Source organism: Hyla sarda, unplaced genomic scaffold (genome assembly GCF_029499605.1).
Source record: "Hyla sarda isolate aHylSar1 unplaced genomic scaffold, aHylSar1.hap1 scaffold_1352, whole genome shotgun sequence".
Classification (NCBI taxonomy): domain Eukaryota; kingdom Metazoa; phylum Chordata; class Amphibia; order Anura; family Hylidae; genus Hyla; species Hyla sarda.
In genome coordinates, this window is record NW_026607979.1 from 49678 (window position 1) to 71889 (window position 22212).

Genomic DNA, 22212 nt, shown 5'->3' on the forward strand with positions numbered 1-22212 from the left:
AACCGTGAAAGGGGCGGGCCCAACAAGGTCCCCTTCATGGGCACTATCACTGCTTGCTGTCAGGGAGGCTGCCAGACAATTTTCCATGCACACTCTGGGCTGGGGGGCAGTCAACCACCAGTACACACAGCAGAACCTAAACCCATACCATTATTGCTAAGCAGCAAGACAGGGGCCCATTGCACTCCCACGGGGCCTTTTTAAATGCAATCCATAACCCGGATTTGCCAGGAACCCTTCTTACTCCTCCTACTTGCATGTGACACTGGGCTTAGGATCTGCATAGGAAACACACACACAAGCACACACCTACCTTTGTTGCCTGCAGATGCCTCCTTGGCTGTCCCCAAACGGTATCAAACCAACACCCACGGGAAGCTGTAAGCATAGAGGACATGCCTGCACCCCATTGGACTTACCTGTGTGGGTTAAATCCGGGTTATTTGACAACCTATGGCGGTGATGGTTCTGCTCAGGCAGAGCAGTGCTGATGCTCCTCATAAAGCTGTCGCTGCTGTGAAGGTTCTAGGTGACATCACAAATCCCTATGGTTACATACACAACAAAGCTGGGTTGTTGTTGTTTACACTCTGCAAGGCCTGTGGAAGTGAGTGACATCATAGCACTGTAGTTCTGAGGGTTCAAGATGGATGCAACAATCTCCTGTTGCTTCTATGAAGGCCGTAATAGACGACATCACCAAACAGCTCCATAGTCACATACACAGCAAAGGAGAGATGTTGTTTACACCTAGTGATGTCAGTGGTATTGAGTGACATCACAGCACAGTGCTAAGGCTCCTGGGCCTGGACACAGCAGCGGCTGCAATATCTCAACGGAGAATACGTTTATATCTATGTGTGTGTGTGCGCATATATATATATATATATATATATATATATATATATATATATATATATATTTCTCCGCCGAGATCACTTTTAAACCCATTTCCACCTTTTTTTCCCTTCTCTTCCTCTTACTTTTTTTTCACGTTTTTTTACGTTTTTCTCCTTTTCGCCTCTTTTCTGGGCGTATTATTCTTCTTTTTCTTCTTTTTTTTCGTCTAATGCATACCCCATCAGTGCAGCAATGCTTATTCAATACCGCCAGCAGATGGAGACACTGGGGGATAATTTTCTAAGGATTTATACTGATTTTTCCTGTCTGAATTTGTCGCACAGAAAGTTGCAGGCCAAATATGTGTGACATTTCTGCGACTTTAGCTTCTAGAGCATTTTTACAACATTATACATAGGTGCTGAATACATAAAAAGCGACTGTTCAGCGACAGACAAGTCGCATCGGCTGAAAGTAGGCCAGAATGTCAGTCCATGTTGGAGCAGGTTTAGATACAGTCTAAAGCATAGATCTCAAAGTCTGTGCACAGAATTTAGCAAGGGCCTCGCACCTTCTGATGCATCAGGTAGGTGCACAATAGCATAGCCTAACCCTCTGTACTTTGGTCTATATTGATGCGGGACATAGACAGCCAGCTGATGACCAATCCATTAGTGCAATGGATGGCTGGAAGCATTTGTCTTTGCCTTTGCAATACCACAGAAGCAATGCATGGTCAATGTACAGCAATGACACACCTGTGTGAACAGCCAGGAGACCCCCCCCCCCCCCCCATGTTATGTTACATAGTTACATAGTTAGTACGGTCGAAAAAAGACATATGTCCATCACGTTCAACCAGGGAATTAAGGGGTAGGGGTGTGGCGCGATATTGGGGAAGGGATGAGATTTTATATTTCTTCATAAGCATTAATCTTATTTTGTCAATTAGGAACATTCAGCACCCACCCGCTATCAAGGCAGCTGCCTATCATGTCATGCCCTACCTGCACAGGTGTGCTGGCTACTCAAATGATCCAATTAAGGAGGCCATTTAGTCAGCAGCAGCAGAAGTCCTGTGCCTGGACGCTCCAACAGGGGCCAGACACAAGCAGAAGCAGAAGCAGCAGAAGCAGCAGCAGCACCACCTTTTGTTTTTTGGCTGCAGCAGCAGCAAGGCCCACAGGGCTGGCTAGCTGGCTAGCCAGCAAGCAGGTAGCAATGAAAGTAGGAATCTTTCTTTTTAACCCTGTAAGGGGGTGGTGCACTGTACCCGAAGATACTGCCATATCGGGTCAATGCATAGGGCGACGGAAGCAAGCTTCGAAATCGGCCCCCGTTCTCAAAAATCCATTTAATATATGGTCCCCAGATAGGGGACGTATCAGATATTAAACTGATAAGAACAGATACTACACTTGATCTTAGCCAAAAGGCCGAGAAGCGATAACCGTGAAAGGGGCGGGCCCAACAAGGTCCCCTTCATGGGCACTATCACTGCTTGCTGTCAGGGAGGCTGCCAGACAATTTTCCATGCACACTCTGGGCTGGGGGGCAGTCAACCACCAGTACACACAGCAGAACCTAAACCCATACCATTATTGCTAAGCAGCAAGACAGGGGCCCATTGCACTCCCACGGGGCCTTTTTAAATGCAATCCATAACCCGGATTTGCCAGGAACCCTTCTTACTCCTCCTACTTGCATGTGACACTGGGCTTAGGATCTGCATAGGAAACACACACACAAGCACACACCTACCTTTGTTGCCTGCAGATGCCTCCTTGGCTGTCCCCAAACGGTATCAAACCAACACCCACGGGAAGCTGTAAGCATAGAGGACATGCCTGCACCCCATTGGACTTACCTGTGTGGGTTAAATCCGGGTTATTTGACAACCTATGGCGGTGATGGTTCTGCTCAGGCAGAGCAGTGCTGATGCTCCTCATAAAGCTGTCGCTGCTGTGAAGGTTCTAGGTGACATCACAAATCCCTATGGTTACATACACAACAAAGCTGGGTTGTTGTTGTTTACACTCTGCAAGGCCTGTGGAAGTGAGTGACATCATAGCACTGTAGTTCTGAGGGTTCAAGATGGATGCAACAATCTCCTGTTGCTTCTATGAAGGCCGTAATAGACGACATCACCAAACAGCTCCATAGTCACATACACAGCAAAGGAGAGATGTTGTTTACACCTAGTGATGTCAGTGGTATTGAGTGACATCACAGCACAGTGCTAAGGCTCCTGGGCCTGGACACAGCAGCGGCTGCAATATCTCAACGGAGAATACGTTTATATCTATGTGTGTGTGTGCGCATATATATATATATATATATATATATATATATATATATATATTTCTCCGCCGAAATCACTTTTAAACCCATTTCCACCTTTTTTTCCCTTCTCTTCCTCTTACTTTTTTTTCACGTTTTTTTTACGTTTTTCTCCTTTTCGCCTCTTTTCTGGGCGTATTATTCTTCTTTTTCTTCTTTTTTTTCGTCTAATGCATACCCCATCAGTGCAGCAATGCTTATTCAATACCGCCAGCAGATGGAGACACTGGGGGATAATTTTCTAAGGATTTATACTGATTTTTCCTGTCTGAATTTGTCGCACAGAAAGTTGCAGGCCAAATATGTGTGACATTTCTGCGACTTTAGCTTCTAGAGCATTTTTACAACATTATACATAGGTGCTGAATACATAAAAAGCGACTGTTCAGCGACAGACAAGTCGCATCGGCTGAAAGTAGGCCAGAATGTCAGTCCATGTTGGAGCAGGTTTAGATACAGTCTAAAGCATAGATCTCAAAGTCTGTGCACAGAATTTAGCAAGGGCCTCGCACCTTCTGATGCATCAGGTAGGTGCACAATAGCATAGCCTAACCCTCTGTACTTTGGTCTATATTGATGCGGGACATAGACAGCCAGCTGATGACCAATCCATTAGTGCAATGGATGGCTGGAAGCATTTGTCTTTGCCTTTGCAATACCACAGAAGCAATGCATGGTCAATGTACAGCAATGACACACCTGTGTGAACAGCCAGGAGACCCCCCCCCCCCCCCCCATGTTATGTTACATAGTTACATAGTTAGTACGGTCGAAAAAAGACATATGTCCATCACGTTCAACCAGGGAATTAAGGGGTAGGGGTGTGGCGCGATATTGGGGAAGGGATGAGATTTTATATTTCTTCATAAGCATTAATCTTATTTTGTCAATTAGGAACATTCAGCACCCACCCGCTATCAAGGCAGCTGCCTATCATGTCATGCCCTACCTGCACAGGTGTGCTGGCTACTCAAATGATCCAATTAAGGAGGCCATTTAGTCAGCAGCAGCAGAAGTCCTGTGCCTGGACGCTCCAACAGGGGCCAGACACAAGCAGAAGCAGAAGCAGCAGAAGCAGCAGCAGCACCACCTTTTGTTTTTTGGCTGCAGCAGCAGCAAGGCCCACAGGGCTGGCTAGCTGGCTAGCCAGCAAGCAGGTAGCAATGAAAGTAGGAATCTTTCTTTTTAACCCTGTAAGGGGGTGGTGCACTGTACCCGAAGATACTGCCATATCGGGTCAATGCATAGGGCGACGGAAGCAAGCTTCGAAATCGGCCCCCGTTCTCAAAAATCCATTTAATATATGGTCCCCAGATAGGGGACGTATCAGATATTAAACTGATAAGAACAGATACTACACTTGATCTTAGCCAAAAGGCCGAGAAGCGATAACCGTGAAAGGGGCGGGCCCAACAAGGTCCCCTTCATGGGCACTATCACTGCTTGCTGTCAGGGAGGCTGCCAGACAATTTTCCATGCACACTCTGGGCTGGGGGGCAGTCAACCACCAGTACACACAGCAGAACCTAAACCCATACCATTATTGCTAAGCAGCAAGACAGGGGCCCATTGCACTCCCACGGGGCCTTTTTAAATGCAATCCATAACCCGGATTTGCCAGGAACCCTTCTTACTCCTCCTACTTGCATGTGACACTGGGCTTAGGATCTGCATAGGAAACACACACACAAGCACACACCTACCTTTGTTGCCTGCAGATGCCTCCTTGGCTGTCCCCAAACGGTATCAAACCAACACCCACGGGAAGCTGTAAGCATAGAGGACATGCCTGCACCCCATTGGACTTACCTGTGTGGGTTAAATCCGGGTTATTTGACAACCTATGGCGGTGATGGTTCTGCTCAGGCAGAGCAGTGCTGATGCTCCTCATAAAGCTGTCGCTGCTGTGAAGGTTCTAGGTGACATCACAAATCCCTATGGTTACATACACAACAAAGCTGGGTTGTTGTTGTTTACACTCTGCAAGGCCTGTGGAAGTGAGTGACATCATAGCACTGTAGTTCTGAGGGTTCAAGATGGATGCAACAATCTCCTGTTGCTTCTATGAAGGCCGTAATAGACGACATCACCAAACAGCTCCATAGTCACATACACAGCAAAGGAGAGATGTTGTTTACACCTAGTGATGTCAGTGGTATTGAGTGACATCACAGCACAGTGCTAAGGCTCCTGGGCCTCGACACAGCAGCGGCTGCAATATCTCAACGGAGAATACGTTTATATCTATGTGTGTGTGTGCGCATATATATATATATATATATATATATATATATATATATATTTCTCCGCCGAAATCACTTTTAAACCCATTTCCACCTTTTTTTCCCTTCTCTTCCTCTTACTTTTTTTTCACGTTTTTTTACGTTTTTCTCCTTTTCGCCTCTTTTCTGGGCGCATTATTCTTCTTTTTCTTCTTTTTTTTCGTCTAATGCATACCCCATCAGTGCAGCAATGCTTATTCAATACCGCCAGCAGATGGAGACACTGGGGGATAATTTTCTAAGGATTTATACTGATTTTTCCTGTCTGAATTTGTCGCACAGAAAGTTGCAGGCCAAATATGTGTGACATTTCTGCGACTTTAGCTTCTAGAGCATTTTTACAACATTATACATAGGTGCTGAATACATAAAAAGCGACTGTTCAGCGACAGACAAGTCGCATCGGCTGAAAGTAGGCCAGAATGTCAGTCCATGTTGGAGCAGGTTTAGATACAGTCTAAAGCATAGATCTCAAAGTCTGTGCACAGAATTTAGCAAGGGCCTCGCACCTTCTGATGCATCAGGTAGGTGCACAATAGCATAGCCTAACCCTCTGTACTTTGGTCTATATTGATGCGGGACATAGACAGCCAGCTGATGACCAATCCATTAGTGCAATGGATGGCTGGAAGCATTTGTCTTTGCCTTTGCAATACCACAGAAGCAATGCATGGTCAATGTACAGCAATGACACACCTGTGTGAACAGCCAGGAGACCCCCCCCCCCCCCCATGTTATGTTACATAGTTACATAGTTAGTACGGTCGAAAAAAGACATATGTCCATCACGTTCAACCAGGGAATTAAGGGGTAGGGGTGTGGCGCGATATTGGGGAAGGGATGAGATTTTATATTTCTTCATAAGCATTAATCTTATTTTGTCAATTAGGAACATTCAGCACCCACCCGCTATCAAGGCAGCTGCCTATCATGTCATGCCCTACCTGCACAGGTGTGCTGGCTACTCAAATGATCCAATTAAGGAGGCCATTTAGTCAGCAGCAGCAGAAGTCCTGTGCCTGGACGCTCCAACAGGGGCCAGACACAAGCAGAAGCAGAAGCAGCAGAAGCAGCAGCAGCACCACCTTTTGTTTTTTGGCTGCAGCAGCAGCAAGGCCCACAGGGCTGGCTAGCTGGCTAGCCAGCAAGCAGGTAGCAATGAAAGTAGGAATCTTTCTTTTTAACCCTGTAAGGGGGTGGTGCACTGTACCCGAAGATACTGCCATATCGGGTCAATGCATAGGGCGACGGAAGCAAGCTTCGAAATCGGCCCCCGTTCTCAAAAATCCATTTAATATATGGTCCCCAGATAGGGGACGTATCAGATATTAAACTGATAAGAACAGATACTACACTTGATCTTAGCCAAAAGGCCGAGAAGCGATAACCGTGAAAGGGGCGGGCCCAACAAGGTCCCCTTCATGGGCACTATCACTGCTTGCTGTCAGGGAGGCTGCCAGACAATTTTCCATGCACACTCTGGGCTGGGGGGCAGTCAACCACCAGTACACACAGCAGAACCTAAACCCATACCATTATTGCTAAGCAGCAAGACAGGGGCCCATTGCACTCCCACGGGGCCTTTTTAAATGCAATCCATAACCCGGATTTGCCAGGAACCCTTCTTACTCCTCCTACTTGCATGTGACACTGGGCTTAGGATCTGCATAGGAAACACACACACAAGCACACACCTACCTTTGTTGCCTGCAGATGCCTCCTTGGCTGTCCCCAAACGGTATCAAACCAACACCCACGGGAAGCTGTAAGCATAGAGGACATGCCTGCACCCCATTGGACTTACCTGTGTGGGTTAAATCCGGGTTATTTGACAACCTATGGCGGTGATGGTTCTGCTCAGGCAGAGCAGTGCTGATGCTCCTCATAAAGCTGTCGCTGCTGTGAAGGTTCTAGGTGACATCACAAATCCCTATGGTTACATACACAACAAAGCTGGGTTGCTGTTGTTTACACTCTGCAAGGCCTGTGGAAGTGAGTGACATCATAGCACTGTAGTTCTGAGGGTTCAAGATGGATGCAACAATCTCCTGTTGCTTCTATGAAGGCCGTAATAGACGACATCACCAAACAGCTCCATAGTCACATACACAGCAAAGGAGAGATGTTGTTTACACCTAGTGATGTCAGTGGTATTGAGTGACATCACAGCACAGTGCTTAGGCTCCTGGGCCTGGACACAGCAGCGGCTGCAATATCTCAACGGAGAATACGTTTATATCTATGTGTGTGTGTGCGCATATATATATATATATATATATATATATATATATATATATATATTTCTCCGCCGAAATCACTTTTAAACCCATTTCCACCTTTTTTTCCCTTCTCTTCCTCTTACTTTTTTTTCACGTTTTTTACGTTTTTCTCCTTTTCGCCTCTTTTCTGGGCGTATTATTCTTCTTTTTCTTCTTTTTTTTCGTCTAATGCATACCCCATCAGTGCAGCAATGCTTATTCAATACCGCCAGCAGATGGAGACACTGGGGGATAATTTTCTAAGGATTTATACTGATTTTTCCTGTCTGAATTTGTCGCACAGAAAGTTGCAGGCCAAATATGTGTGACATTTCTGCGACTTTAGCTTCTAGAGCATTTTTACAACATTATACATAGGTGCTGAATACATAAAAAGCGACTGTTCAGCGACAGACAAGTCGCATCGGCTGAAAGTAGGCCAGAATGTCAGTCCATGTTGGAGCAGGTTTAGATACAGTCTAAAGCATAGATCTCAAAGTCTGTGCACAGAATTTAGCAAGGGCCTCGCACCTTCTGATGCATCAGGTAGGTGCACAATAGCATAGCCTAACCCTCTGTACTTTGGTCTATATTGATGCGGGACATAGACAGCCAGCTGATGACCAATCCATTAGTGCAATGGATGGCTGGAAGCATTTGTCTTTGCCTTTGCAATACCACAGAAGCAATGCATGGTCAATGTACAGCAATGACACACCTGTGTGAACAGCCAGGAGACCCCCCCCCCCCCCCCCATGTTATGTTACATAGTTACATAGTTAGTACGGTCGAAAAAAGACATATGTCCATCACGTTCAACCAGGGAATTAAGGGGTAGGGGTGTGGCGCGATATTGGGGAAGGGATGAGATTTTATATTTCTTCATAAGCATTAATCTTATTTTGTCAATTAGGAACATTCAGCACCCACCCGCTATCAAGGCAGCTGCCTATCATGTCATGCCCTACCTGCACAGGTGTGCTGGCTACTCAAATGATCCAATTAAGGAGGCCATTTAGTCAGCAGCAGCAGAAGTCCTGTGCCTGGACGCTCCAACAGGGGCCAGACACAAGCAGAAGCAGAAGCAGCAGAAGCAGCAGCAGCACCACCTTTTGTTTTTTGGCTGCAGCAGCAGCAAGGCCCACAGGGCTGGCTAGCTGGCTAGCCAGCAAGCAGGTAGCAATGAAAGTAGGAATCTTTCTTTTTAACCCTGTAAGGGGGTGGTGCACTGTACCCGAAGATACTGCCATATCGGGTCAATGCATAGGGCGACGGAAGCAAGCTTCGAAATCGGCCCCCGTTCTCAAAAATCCATTTAATATATGGTCCCCAGATAGGGGACGTATCAGATATTAAACTGATAAGAACAGATACTACACTTGATCTTAGCCAAAAGGCCGAGAAGCGATAACCGTGAAAGGGGCGGGCCCAACAAGGTCCCCTTCATGGGCACTATCACTGCTTGCTGTCAGGGAGGCTGCCAGACAATTTTCCATGCACACTCTGGGCTGGGGGGCAGTCAACCACCAGTACACACAGCAGAACCTAAACCCATACCATTATTGCTAAGCAGCAAGACAGGGGCCCATTGCACTCCCACGGGGCCTTTTTAAATGCAATCCATAACCCGGATTTGCCAGGAACCCTTCTTACTCCTCCTACTTGCATGTGACACTGGGCTTAGGATCTGCATAGGAAACACACACACAAGCACACACCTACCTTTGTTGCCTGCAGATGCCTCCTTGGCTGTCCCCAAACGGTATCAAACCAACACCCACGGGAAGCTGTAAGCATAGAGGACATGCCTGCACCCCATTGGACTTACCTGTGTGGGTTAAATCCGGGTTATTTGACAACCTATGGCGGTGATGGTTCTGCTCAGGCAGAGCAGTGCTGATGCTCCTCATAAAGCTGTCGCTGCTGTGAAGGTTCTAGGTGACATCACAAATCCCTATGGTTACATACACAACAAAGCTGGGTTGTTGTTGTTTACACTCTGCAAGGCCTGTGGAAGTGAGTGACATCATAGCACTGTAGTTCTGAGGGTTCAAGATGGATGCAACAATCTCCTGTTGCTTCTATGAAGGCCGTAATAGACGACATCACCAAACAGCTCCATAGTCACATACACAGCAAAGGAGAGATGTTGTTTACACCTAGTGATGTCAGTGGTATTGAGTGACATCACAGCACAGTGCTAAGGCTCCTGGGCCTGGACACAGCAGCGGCTGCAATATCTCAACGGAGAATACGTTTATATCTATGTGTGTGTGTGCGCATATATATATATATATATATATATATATATATATATATATTTCTCCGCCGAAATCACTTTTAAACCCATTTCCACCTTTTTTTCCCTTCTCTTCCTCTTACTTTTTTTTCACGTTTTTTTACGTTTTTCTCCTTTTCGCCTCTTTTCTGGGCGTATTATTCTTCTTTTTCTTCTTTTTTTTCGTCTAATGCATACCCCATCAGTGCAGCAATGCTTATTCAATACCGCCAGCAGATGGAGACACTGGGGGATAATTTTCTAAGGATTTATACTGATTTTTCCTGTCTGAATTTGTCGCACAGAAAGTTGCAGGCCAAATATGTGTGACATTTCTGCGACTTTAGCTTCTAGAGCATTTTTACAACATTATACATAGGTGCTGAATACATAAAAAGCGACTGTTCAGCGACAGACAAGTCGCATCGGCTGAAAGTAGGCCAGAATGTCAGTCCATGTTGGAGCAGGTTTAGATACAGTCTAAAGCATAGATCTCAAAGTCTGTGCACAGAATTTAGCAAGGGCCTCGCACCTTCTGATGCATCAGGTAGGTGCACAATAGCATAGCCTAACCCTCTGTACTTTGGTCTATATTGATGCGGGACATAGACAGCCAGCTGATGACCAATCCATTAGTGCAATGGATGGCTGGAAGCATTTGTCTTTGCCTTTGCAATATCACAGAAGCAATGCATGGTCAATGTACAGCAATGACACACCTGTGTGAACAGCCAGGAGACCCCCCCCCCCCCCCCCCCCATGTTATGTTACATAGTTACATAGTTAGTACGGTCGAAAAAAGACATATGTCCATCACGTTCAACCAGGGAATTAAGGGGTAGGGGTGTGGCGCGATATTGGGGAAGGGATGAGATTTTATATTTCTTCATAAGCATTAATCTTATTTTGTCAATTAGGAACATTCAGCACCCACCCGCTATCAAGGCAGCTGCCTATCATGTCATGCCCTACCTGCACAGGTGTGCTGGCTACTCAAATGATCCAATTAAGGAGGCCATTTAGTCAGCAGCAGCAGAAGTCCTGTGCCTGGACGCTCCAACAGGGGCCAGACACAAGCAGAAGCAGAAGCAGCAGAAGCAGCAGCAGCACCACCTTTTGTTTTTTGGCTGCAGCAGCAGCAAGGCCCACAGGGCTGGCTAGCTGGCTAGCCAGCAAGCAGGTAGCAATGAAAGTAGGAATCTTTCTTTTTAACCCTGTAAGGGGGTGGTGCACTGTACCCGAAGATACTGCCATATCGGGTCAATGCATAGGGCGACGGAAGCAAGCTTCGAAATCGGCCCCCGTTCTCAAAAATCCATTTAATATATGGTCCCCAGATAGGGGACGTATCAGATATTAAACTGATAAGAACAGATACTACACTTGATCTTAGCCAAAAGGCCGAGAAGCGATAACCGTGAAAGGGGCGGGCCCAACAAGGTCCCCTTCATGGGCACTATCACTGCTTGCTGTCAGGGAGGCTGCCAGACAATTTTCCATGCACACTCTGGGCTGGGGGGCAGTCAACCACCAGTACACACAGCAGAACCTAAACCCATACCATTATTGCTAAGCAGCAAGACAGGGGCCCATTGCACTCCCACGGGGCCTTTTTAAATGCAATCCATAACCCGGATTTGCCAGGAACCCTTCTTACTCCTCCTACTTGCATGTGACACTGGGCTTAGGATCTGCATAGGAAACACACACACAAGCACACACCTACCTTTGTTGCCTGCAGATGCCTCCTTGGCTGTCCCCAAACGGTATCAAACCAACACCCACGGGAAGCTGTAAGCATAGAGGACATGCCTGCACCCCATTGGACTTACCTGTGTGGGTTAAATCCGGGTTATTTGACAACCTATGGCGGTGATGGTTCTGCTCAGGCAGAGCAGTGCTGATGCTCCTCATAAAGCTGTCGCTGCTGTGAAGGTTCTAGGTGACATCACAAATCCCTATGGTTACATACACAACAAAGCTGGGTTGTTGTTGTTTACACTCTGCAAGGCCTGTGGAAGTGAGTGACATCATAGCACTGTAGTTCTGAGGGTTCAAGATGGATGCAACAATCTCCTGTTGCTTCTATGAAGGCCGTAATAGACGACATCACCAAACAGCTCCATAGTCACATACACAGCAAAGGAGAGATGTTGTTTACACCTAGTGATGTCAGTGGTATTGAGTGACATCACAGCACAGTGCTAAGGCTCCTGGGCCTGGACACAGCAGCGGCTGCAATATCTCAACGGAGAATACGTTTATATCTATGTGTGTGTGTGCGCATATATATATATATATATATATATATATATATATATATATTTCTCCGCCGAAATCACTTTTAAACCCATTTCCACCTTTTTTTCCCTTCTCTTCCTCTTACTTTTTTTTCACGTTTTTTTACGTTTTTCTCCTTTTCGCCTCTTTTCTGGGCGTATTATTCTTCTTTTTCTTCTTTTTTTTCGTCTAATGCATACCCCATCAGTGCAGCAATGCTTATTCAATACCGCCAGCAGATGGAGACACTGGGGGATAATTTTCTAAGGATTTATACTGATTTTTCCTGTCTGAATTTGTCGCACAGAAAGTTGCAGGCCAAATATGTGTGACATTTCTGCGACTTTAGCTTCTAGAGCATTTTTACAACATTATACATAGGTGCTGAATACATAAAAAGCGACTGTTCAGCGACAGACAAGTCGCATCGGCTGAAAGTAGGCCAGAATGTCAGTCCATGTTGGAGCAGGTTTAGATACAGTCTAAAGCATAGATCTCAAAGTCTGTGCACAGAATTTAGCAAGGGCCTCGCACCTTCTGATGCATCAGGTAGGTGCACAATAGCATAGCCTAACCCTCTGTACTTTGGTCTATATTGATGCGGGACATAGACAGCCAGCTGATGACCAATCCATTAGTGCAATGGATGGCTGGAAGCATTTGTCTTTGCCTTTGCAATACCACAGAAGCAATGCATGGTCAATGTACAGCAATGACACACCTGTGTGAACAGCCAGGAGACCCCCCCCCCCCCCCCCCCATGTTATGTTACATAGTTACATAGTTAGTACGGTCGAAAAAAGACATATGTCCATCACGTTCAACCAGGGAATTAAGGGGTAGGGGTGTGGCGCGATATTGGGGAAGGGATGAGATTTTATATTTCTTCATAAGCATTAATCTTATTTTGTCAATTAGGAACATTCAGCACCCACCCGCTATCAAGGCAGCTGCCTATCATGTCATGCCCTACCTGCACAGGTGTGCTGGCTACTCAAATGATCCAATTAAGGAGGCCATTTAGTCAGCAGCAGCAGAAGTCCTGTGCCTGGACGCTCCAACAGGGGCCAGACACAAGCAGAAGCAGAAGCAGCAGAAGCAGCAGCAGCACCACCTTTTGTTTTTTGGCTGCAGCAGCAGCAAGGCCCACAGGGCTGGCTAGCTGGCTAGCCAGCAAGCAGGTAGCAATGAAAGTAGGAATCTTTCTTTTTAACCCTGTAAGGGGGTGGTGCACTGTACCCGAAGATACTGCCATATCGGGTCAATGCATAGGGCGACGGAAGCAAGCTTCGAAATCGGCCCCCGTTCTCAAAAATCCATTTAATATATGGTCCCCAGATAGGGGACGTATCAGATATTAAACTGATAAGAACAGATACTACACTTGATCTTAGCCAAAAGGCCGAGAAGCGATAACCGTGAAAGGGGCGGGCCCAACAAGGTCCCCTTCATGGGCACTATCACTGCTTGCTGTCAGGGAGGCTGCCAGACAATTTTCCATGCACACTCTGGGCTGGGGGGCAGTCAACCACCAGTACACACAGCAGAACCTAAACCCATACCATTATTGCTAAGTAGCAAGACAGGGGCCCATTGCACTCCCACGGGGCCTTTTTAAATGCAATCCATAACCCGGATTTGCCAGGAACCCTTCTTACTCCTCCTACTTGCATGTGACACTGGGCTTAGGATCTGCATAGGAAACACACACACAAGCACACACCTACCTTTGTTGCCTGCAGATGCCTCCTTGGCTGTCCCCAAACGGTATCAAACCAACACCCACGGGAAGCTGTAAGCATAGAGGACATGCCTGCACCCCATTGGACTTACCTGTGTGGGTTAAATCCGGGCTATTTGACAACCTATGGCGGTGATGGTTCTGCTCAGGCAGAGCAGTGCTGATGCTCCTCATAAAGCTGTCGCTGCTGTGAAGGTTCTAGGTGACATCACAAATCCCTATGGTTACATACACAACAAAGCTGGGTTGTTGTTGTTTACACTCTGCAAGGCCTGTGGAAGTGAGTGACATCATAGCACTGTAGTTCTGAGGGTTCAAGATGGATGCAACAATCTCCTGTTGCTTCTATGAAGGCCGTAATAGACGACATCACCAAACAGCTCCATAGTCACATACACAGCAAAGGAGAGATGTTGTTTACACCTAGTGATGTCAGTGGTATTGAGTGACATCACAGCACAGTGCTAAGGCTCCTGGGCCTGGACACAGCAGCGGCTGCAATATCTCAACGGAGAATACGTTTATATCTATGTGTGTGTGTGCGCATATATATATATATATATATATATATATATATATATTTCTCCGCCGAAATCACTTTTAAACCCATTTCCACCTTTTTTTCCCTTCTCTTCCTCTTACTTTTTTTTCACGTTTTTTTACGTTTTTCTCCTTTTCGCCTCTTTTCTGGGCGTATTATTCTTCTTTTTCTTCTTTTTTTTCGTCTAATGCATACCCCATCAGTGCAGCAATGCTTATTCAATACCGCCAGCAGATGGAGACACTGGGGGATAATTTTCTAAGGATTTATACTGATTTTTCCTGTCTGAATTTGTCGCACAGAAAGTTGCAGGCCAAATATGTGTGACATTTCTGCGACTTTAGCTTCTAGAGCATTTTTACAACATTATACATAGGTGCTGAATACATAAAAAGCGACTGTTCAGCGACAGACAAGTCGCATCGGCTGAAAGTAGGCCAGAATGTCAGTCCATGTTGGAGCAGGTTTAGATACAGTCTAAAGCATAGATCTCAAAGTCTGTGCACAGAATTTAGCAAGGGCCTCGCACCTTCTGATGCATCAGGTAGGTGCACAATAGCATAGCCTAACCCTCTGTACTTTGGTCTATATTGATGCGGGACATAGACAGCCAGCTGATGACCAATCCATTAGTGCAATGGATGGCTGGAAGCATTTGTCTTTGCCTTTGCAATACTACAGAAGCAATGCATGGTCAATGTACAGCAATGACACACCTGTGTGAACAGCCAGGAGACCCCCCCCCCCCCCCCCATGTTATGTTACATAGTTACATAGTTAGTACGGTCGAAAAAAGACATATGTCCATCACGTTCAACCAGGGAATTAAGGGGTAGGGGTGTGGCGCGATATTGGGGAAGGGATGAGATTTTATATTTCTTCATAAGCATTAATCTTATTTTGTCAATTAGGAACATTCAGCACCCACCCGCTATCAAGGCAGCTGCCTATCATGTCATGCCCTACCTGCACAGGTGTGCTGGCTACTCAAATGATCCAATTAAGGAGGCCATTTAGTCAGCAGCAGCAGAAGTCCTGTGCCTGGACGCTCCAACAGGGGCCAGACACAAGCAGAAGCAGAAGCAGCAGAAGCAGCAGCAGCACCACCTTTTGTTTTTTGGCTGCAGCAGCAGCAAGGCCCACAGGGCTGGCTAGCTGGCTAGCCAGCAAGCAGGTAGCAATGAAAGTAGGAATCTTTCTTTTTAACCCTGTAAGGGGGTGGTGCACTGTACCCGAAGATACTGCCATATCGGGTCAATGCATAGGGCGACGGAAGCAAGCTTCGAAATCGGCCCCCGTTCTCAAAAATCCATTTAATATATGGTCCCCAGATAGGGGACGTATCAGATATTAAACTGATAAGAACAGATACTACACTTGATCTTAGCCAAAAGGCCGAGAAGCGATAACCGTGAAAGGGGCGGGCCCAACAAGGTCCCCTTCATGGGCACTATCACTGCTTGCTGTCAGGGAGGCTGCCAGACAATTTTCCATGCACACTCTGGGCTGGGGGGCAGTCAACCACCAGTACACACAGCAGAACCTAAACCCATACCATTATTGCTAAGCAGCAAGACAGGGGCCCATTGCACTCCCACGGGGCCTTTTTAAATGCAATCCATAACCCGGATTTGCCAGGAACCCTTCTTACTCCTCCTACTTGCATGTGACACTGGGCTTAGGATCTGCATAGGAAACACACACACAAGCACACACCTACCTTTGTTGCCTGCAGATGCCTCCTTGGCTGTCCCCAAACGGTATCAAACCAACACCCACGGGAAGCTGTAAGCATAGAGGACATGCCTGCACCCCATTGGACTTACCTGTGTGGGTTAAATCCGGGTTATTTGACAACCTATGGCGGTGATGGTTCTGCTCAGGCAGAGCAGTGCTGATGCTCCTCATAAAGCTGTCGCTGCTGTGAAGGTTCTAGGTGACATCACAAATCCCTATGGTTACATACACAACAAAGCTGGGTTGTTGTTGTTTACACTCTGCAAGGCCTGTGGAAGTGAGTGACATCATAGCACTGTAGTTCTGAGGGTTCAAGATGGATGCAACAATCTCCTGTTGCTTCTATGAAGGCCGTAATAGACGACATCACCAAACAGCTCCATAGTCACATACACAGCAAAGGAGAGATGTTGTTTACACCTAGTGATGTCAGTGGTATTGAGTGACATCACAGCACAGTGCTAAGGCTCCTGGGCCTGGACACAGCAGCGGCTGCAATATCTCAACGGAGAATACGTTTATATCTATGTGTGTGTGTGCGCATATATATATATATATATATATATATATATATATATATATATTTCTCCGCCGAAATCACTTTTAAACCCATTTCCACCTTTTTTTCCCTTCTCTTCCTCTTACTTTTTTTTCACGTTTTTTTACGTTTTTCTCCTTTTCGCCTCTTTTCTGGGCGTATTATTCTTCTTTTTCTTCTTTTTTTTCGTCTAATGCATACCCCATCAGTGCAGCAATGCTTATTCAATACCGCCAGCAGATGGAGACACTGGGGGATAATTTTCTAAGGATTTATACTGATTTTTCCTGTCTGAATTTGTCGCACAGAAAGTTGCAGGCCAAATATGTGTGACATTTCTGCGACTTTAGCTTCTAGAGCATTTTTACAACATTATACATAGGTGCTGAATACATAAAAAGCGACTGTTCAGCGACAGACAAGTCGCATCGGCTGAAAGTAGGCCAGAATGTCAGTCCATGTTGGAGCAGGTTTAGATACAGTCTAAAGCATAGATCTCAAAGTCTGTGCACAGAATTTAGCAAGGGCCTCGCACCTTCTGATGCATCAGGTAGGTGCACAATAGCATAGCCTAACCCTCTGTACTTTGGTCTATATTGATGCGGGACATAGACAGCCAGCTGATGACCAATCCATTAGTGCAATGGATGGCTGGAAGCATTTGTCTTTGCCTTTGCAATACCACAGAAGCAATGCATGGTCAATGTACAGCAATGACACACCTGTGTGAACAGCCAGGAGACCCCCCCCCCCCCCCCCATGTTATGTTACATAGTTACATAGTTAGTACGGTCGAAAAAAGACATATGTCCATCACGTTCAACCAGGGAATTAAGGGGTAGGGGTGTGGCGCGATATTGGGGAAGGGATGAGATTTTATATTTCTTCATAAGCATTAATCTTATTTTGTCAATTAGGAACATTCAGCACCCACCCGCTATCAAGGCAGCTGCCTATCATGTCATGCCCTACCTGCACAGGTGTGCTGGCTACTCAAATGATCCAATTAAGGAGGCCATTTAGTCAGCAGCAGCAGAAGTCCTGTGCCTGGACGCTCCAACAGGGGCCAGACACAAGCAGAAGCAGAAGCAGCAGAAGCAGCAGCAGCACCACCTTTTGTTTTTTGGCTGCAGCAGCAGCAAGGCCCACAGGGCTGGCTAGCTGGCTAGCCAGCAAGCAGGTAGCAATGAAAGTAGGAATCTTTCTTTTTAACCCTGTAAGGGGGTGGTGCACTGTACCCGAAGATACTGCCATATCGGGTCAATGCATAGGGCGACGGAAGCAAGCTTCGAAATCGGCCCCCGTTCTCAAAAATCCATTTAATATATGGTCCCCAGATAGGGGACGTATCAGATATTAAACTGATAAGAACAGATTTTTTTTTTAACTTGGCTACCCCTGAGGGGTATCTTTTTATTTAGAATTCATAACATTTTACAAAGTGCATTACGATTTATAAATATAATTTTTTTTTCAATAAAAACAAATTTTGATAATAAAATCACATATAACAATAAAAGTTCACATAAATACAATCATAATACACTTAAAATGGGCACTTGGTGGCTTTACAAAAGGGCGTTCCATTCATTAAAATACCATTTTCTAGCTAATAAAGGATAATATTTCTTGTCTAATAAAAAGTACTGGTACAAATCACTAAAACAAAGAGCTAAAACATCATTCACAGATAAAATCTCATGTTTAAAAAGTAAAATGTTTCTGGCATTCCATAGAGCTGCTTTAACACAGTTTATTATCTTCCATGCCATTGTCTCTTGAGTCCGTATTGGGCATTCCAGACATCCATAAAAAACAGCTGCAGAGTTTAAGTCCTTTATTTCTGTTATCTTCTTCACCAGAGGGAGTATTTTAGTCCATATCCTTTTTGCATAAAAACAAGTCCAGAAAAGGTGGTACACGGTCTCGGGTTCCTGGCAGCCCTCCCTCGGGCATACTGCAGTGTTGGCCATCCTTCTTCGGTGCTGGAATGCCCGGCATGGAAGACACTCGTGTATGCAGCTCCAGGCCAGATCTTTATGTGAATTAAAAAGATAAATCATATTTGCCATCTTCCATATTTTCCTGCATTTCTCTTCATTAAAATTATTCACAGGGGCAATAAAACCACTTTCTTTAATATATTTTAACATTTTTTTGCTATTAGTTACTTCATTAATACTTTTTCCGTTAAAGTTGTACAGGTTGAAAATTTTCTCTAAAATCTTGTATTGTTGGGGAAGATTAAAAGCATAAGGACAGCTTAAAACAGTTTTAAACCACCCATTCCTCCTCATAAAAAAACCTGTATTAAAACGGATAAAATATGACCAGTAACTATCCTTAAAAAGTGTGCTAACACACATGCTAAAAAACTTGGTAAAAAGGAACGCCCTGATGTCGGGGAAGTCCTTTCCACCCATACCTTTTGGCATCATGACGATCTCTCTTCTCAATTTTTCACTCTTGGAGCTCCATAAAAAGGTAAAACATGCTTTAATAATTTTATTTAAAATCATTTCGGGGGGTGGAAAGACCATGCCAAGATACAATAAAATGGGTAAAATCACCATCTTTGTAACTAAAACCTTCCCCTCCATCGTTAGCTTTCTCATGTTCCACATACAAATTTTTGTGTTTATTTTTTGAGCCACCAAGTCCCAGCTATTAAAACCATTGTTTGACTCACTGAAGGAGACCCCTAAAATCTGCACAGACTCAGACACAGGAATGGGTAAATCCCTTAAAAACAGTCCTCCTATATTTAAAACACTGCTTTTATTACAATTTACCTTAAAACCGGAGGCACAACAAAAAAATTCAACTTGCTTTAGGGCTTTTTGAAGCGATGGGGTGTCCCTTCCGAGCACTGCCACATCGTCCATGTACCCCACTACTTTAGCCTCTAGTCCCCCTCCTCCCGGCAGGGGGACCCCTCTTATTTGCTTATCTCTCCTCAAGGTGCATAGTAGAGGCTCAAGCACACATATGAAAAGTAGTGGGGACAAAGGACACCCCTGCTTCACTCCGGAATTTAAAATCACATCCTGTGTCTTAAAACCGTTAACTAAAATCTTGCTTGTGCAGTTTTTATAAAAGGCCTTAAGAGACAATAAAAAGCCTTCAGGTATACCCATTTTCTCTAAAACCTTAAAAAGATAAAAATGTGACACTCTGTCAAAAGCCTTCTCGAAGTCTAAGGATAAAATGGCTAGTTTTCCGTTTCTAGACTTTGTGTCACTAATCACATCTTTTAAAAGGTTAAGATTTTCCCATATGCTCCTCCCAGGCACCCCACAGACCTGATTTGAATGGATTATTTTCTCTATTACACTTTTTAATCTATTTGCGCACAGTTTTGCCATCACTTTGTAGTCACAGTTGAGGAGGGTGATTGGTCTCCAGTTCTTTAGATCTGACCGGTCTCCCTTTTTGAACAGCAGGGAGACATCACCCTTCCTCCATGAACCTGGGAGGGCTTTTATTTTAAATACTTCCGTAAAAAGGGAAAAAAGGTCATCTTTTAAAACACCATAAAAAATGACATAAAACTCAATGGGTATACCGTCAGGACCAGGCACCTTACCGGATTTAAAACTCCTGATCGTCTCTAAAACCTCCTGTTCCGAGATCTCCCTCTGTAAAAGAGACTGGGACACAGGGTCTAAAACATTGGTAATCTCTTTCAATGAGTCATTCATAAAATCAATATCAATATTTTTTGTATTAAAAAGATCCGCATAAAATGAATGTACCCTTTTTAAAATACCCTGTACATCTTTTTCTCCTTGTATATTATCAATTAAAACCTTTTTATCCGTTACTTTCTTAAAAAAGTACCTGGAGCAGGTCTCGTTCTCTTCAAGGTGCTTTATTTTGGATCTGAAAATTATCTCTTTTCCCTTCTGCTCCAGGCACTGTTTTATTTCTTTTTTTAAGTCAGTAATTTCTCTATAAACCTCTATACCATTGTCTCTGAATTTGTACAGGGTTTGCAGACGGGTATTTAGAAGGGAGTAAAACTCACGCTTCTCTTTAGCTCTAGAGATCCCTACTCTAATAAAAAACTCTTTTATTTTTATTTTCATTTTCTCCCACCATATACTGATGGGAGTGTTAGGATCTCTTACCCGTCTGCAGTCCTTGTAGAAGTTGATAAAATCGGATAAAACCTGCGGATCTTCTAAAAGGGATACATTCATCTTCCAGGCATTCCTCCCAGTCTTTTTTCTAAAATCACTCTTCACCTTAAAAGATAAAAGTTTGTGATCAGAAAAAACATTGGTTAAAACATCACACTTAAAAGGCAGTACTTGATAAGAACAGAAGATAAAATCGATCCTGGAGCTGCAGTTTGCGTTGCTCCAGGTCACACCGTCTCTTTCTGGTAAAATACTATTGCATTTCTTAAAAACATCAGTAAGTCTAAAATCAATAATCATATTTTTTAACATAGAAGATGTTTTATCATAGTTTCTACTTACTGAATTGGTAAAACGGTGCTCCCCCCTTAAAATACAATTAAAATCACCTGCTAAAATAAGAGGTTCAGAATCATTGATAAAAAGGGGTAAAATCTCTAACATCCGTGCTCTATCATTTTTATTGGGTGAACCATAAAAATTTAAAAACTGCCATTTAATACCATCAATAAAAGCTTTAACCAATAAAATTCTGCCTGGTAAAATCTCATGAATAAAATCAATAAAAGCATTTCCTTTAAAAAGTATGGCGACCCCTGCTGATCTGGATTCGTTAGATCCAGACCAGACTGATGGACCGTGTACCCAATCTTTTTTATACTTTTCATAATTTAAACTATGCGGGATGCCGCACTCCTGCAGGAAAACCACAGAAGCAGCAAAAATAGACAAGTAGTTAAAAAGGGCAACCCGTTTCGCTCGTGAACTTATACTTCTTACATTCATAGACAATCCGGACAACTCAGCCATTGGAGATGTAAAAAAAAAAAGGGAGGCTCAGATAACAAACTAAAAACCAGATTGCGCACTGGAGCTCTCGTTACCCCCCACCTCCGACTCTACCGTACACATAGAGGAAGCCGGAGAGGAACCACCATCGCTCGAGCAGCCCCCCTCTTCCAAGACCACAGGTGTATAGACGGAGTACATTGGTAAGAACAGCTTCTGGGCTCCATTCTCTTTTTCGGCGTCCACCTCTTGCCCCTCCATAGGGGTCGGGTGCGTACTTAGGTCCGTTTCCGGGACCTCGGAGATGGTCACCCCTGAAACCTCCTCCTGGCTGGGAGGAGGAGGGGTATCCACCGCTGGGACCTGTGGAGGAGCTTCACTTGGAGCCCCCGTCACAACAGGAACTTCCATCTGCTCCTCCTGGACCACCTCCGAGTCCGGACGCC

General features: G+C 44.9%; 8 non-coding genes across 8 annotated transcripts; all 8 read right to left on the minus strand.

Annotated features, from left to right (window-relative positions):
* Positions 1 to 2097: 2097 nt before the first annotated feature.
* On the minus strand, positions 2098 to 2288 carry LOC130306048 (U2 spliceosomal RNA). Its single transcript, XR_008855448.1, has one exon. It is a non-coding gene; the product is annotated as a U2 spliceosomal RNA (small nuclear RNA).
* Positions 2289 to 4379: 2091 nt separating this feature from the next.
* Positions 4380 to 4570, minus strand: LOC130306049 (U2 spliceosomal RNA). The gene has a single exon (XR_008855449.1). It is a non-coding gene; the product is annotated as a U2 spliceosomal RNA (small nuclear RNA).
* A 2086-nt stretch (positions 4571 to 6656) lies between these two features.
* LOC130306050 (U2 spliceosomal RNA) lies at positions 6657 to 6847 on the minus strand. The gene has a single exon (XR_008855450.1). It is a non-coding gene; the product is annotated as a U2 spliceosomal RNA (small nuclear RNA).
* A 2091-nt stretch (positions 6848 to 8938) lies between these two features.
* LOC130306051 (U2 spliceosomal RNA) lies at positions 8939 to 9129 on the minus strand. Its single transcript, XR_008855451.1, has one exon. It is a non-coding gene; the product is annotated as a U2 spliceosomal RNA (small nuclear RNA).
* Positions 9130 to 11220: 2091 nt separating this feature from the next.
* Positions 11221 to 11411, minus strand: LOC130306052 (U2 spliceosomal RNA). Its single transcript, XR_008855452.1, has one exon. It is a non-coding gene; the product is annotated as a U2 spliceosomal RNA (small nuclear RNA).
* Positions 11412 to 13501: 2090 nt separating this feature from the next.
* LOC130306053 (U2 spliceosomal RNA) lies at positions 13502 to 13692 on the minus strand. The gene has a single exon (XR_008855453.1). It is a non-coding gene; the product is annotated as a U2 spliceosomal RNA (small nuclear RNA).
* Positions 13693 to 15776: 2084 nt separating this feature from the next.
* On the minus strand, positions 15777 to 15967 carry LOC130306055 (U2 spliceosomal RNA). The gene has a single exon (XR_008855455.1). It is a non-coding gene; the product is annotated as a U2 spliceosomal RNA (small nuclear RNA).
* Positions 15968 to 18057: 2090 nt separating this feature from the next.
* On the minus strand, positions 18058 to 18244 carry LOC130306069 (U2 spliceosomal RNA). Its single transcript, XR_008855468.1, has one exon. It is a non-coding gene; the product is annotated as a U2 spliceosomal RNA (small nuclear RNA).
* Positions 18245 to 22212: the final 3968 nt, after the last annotated feature.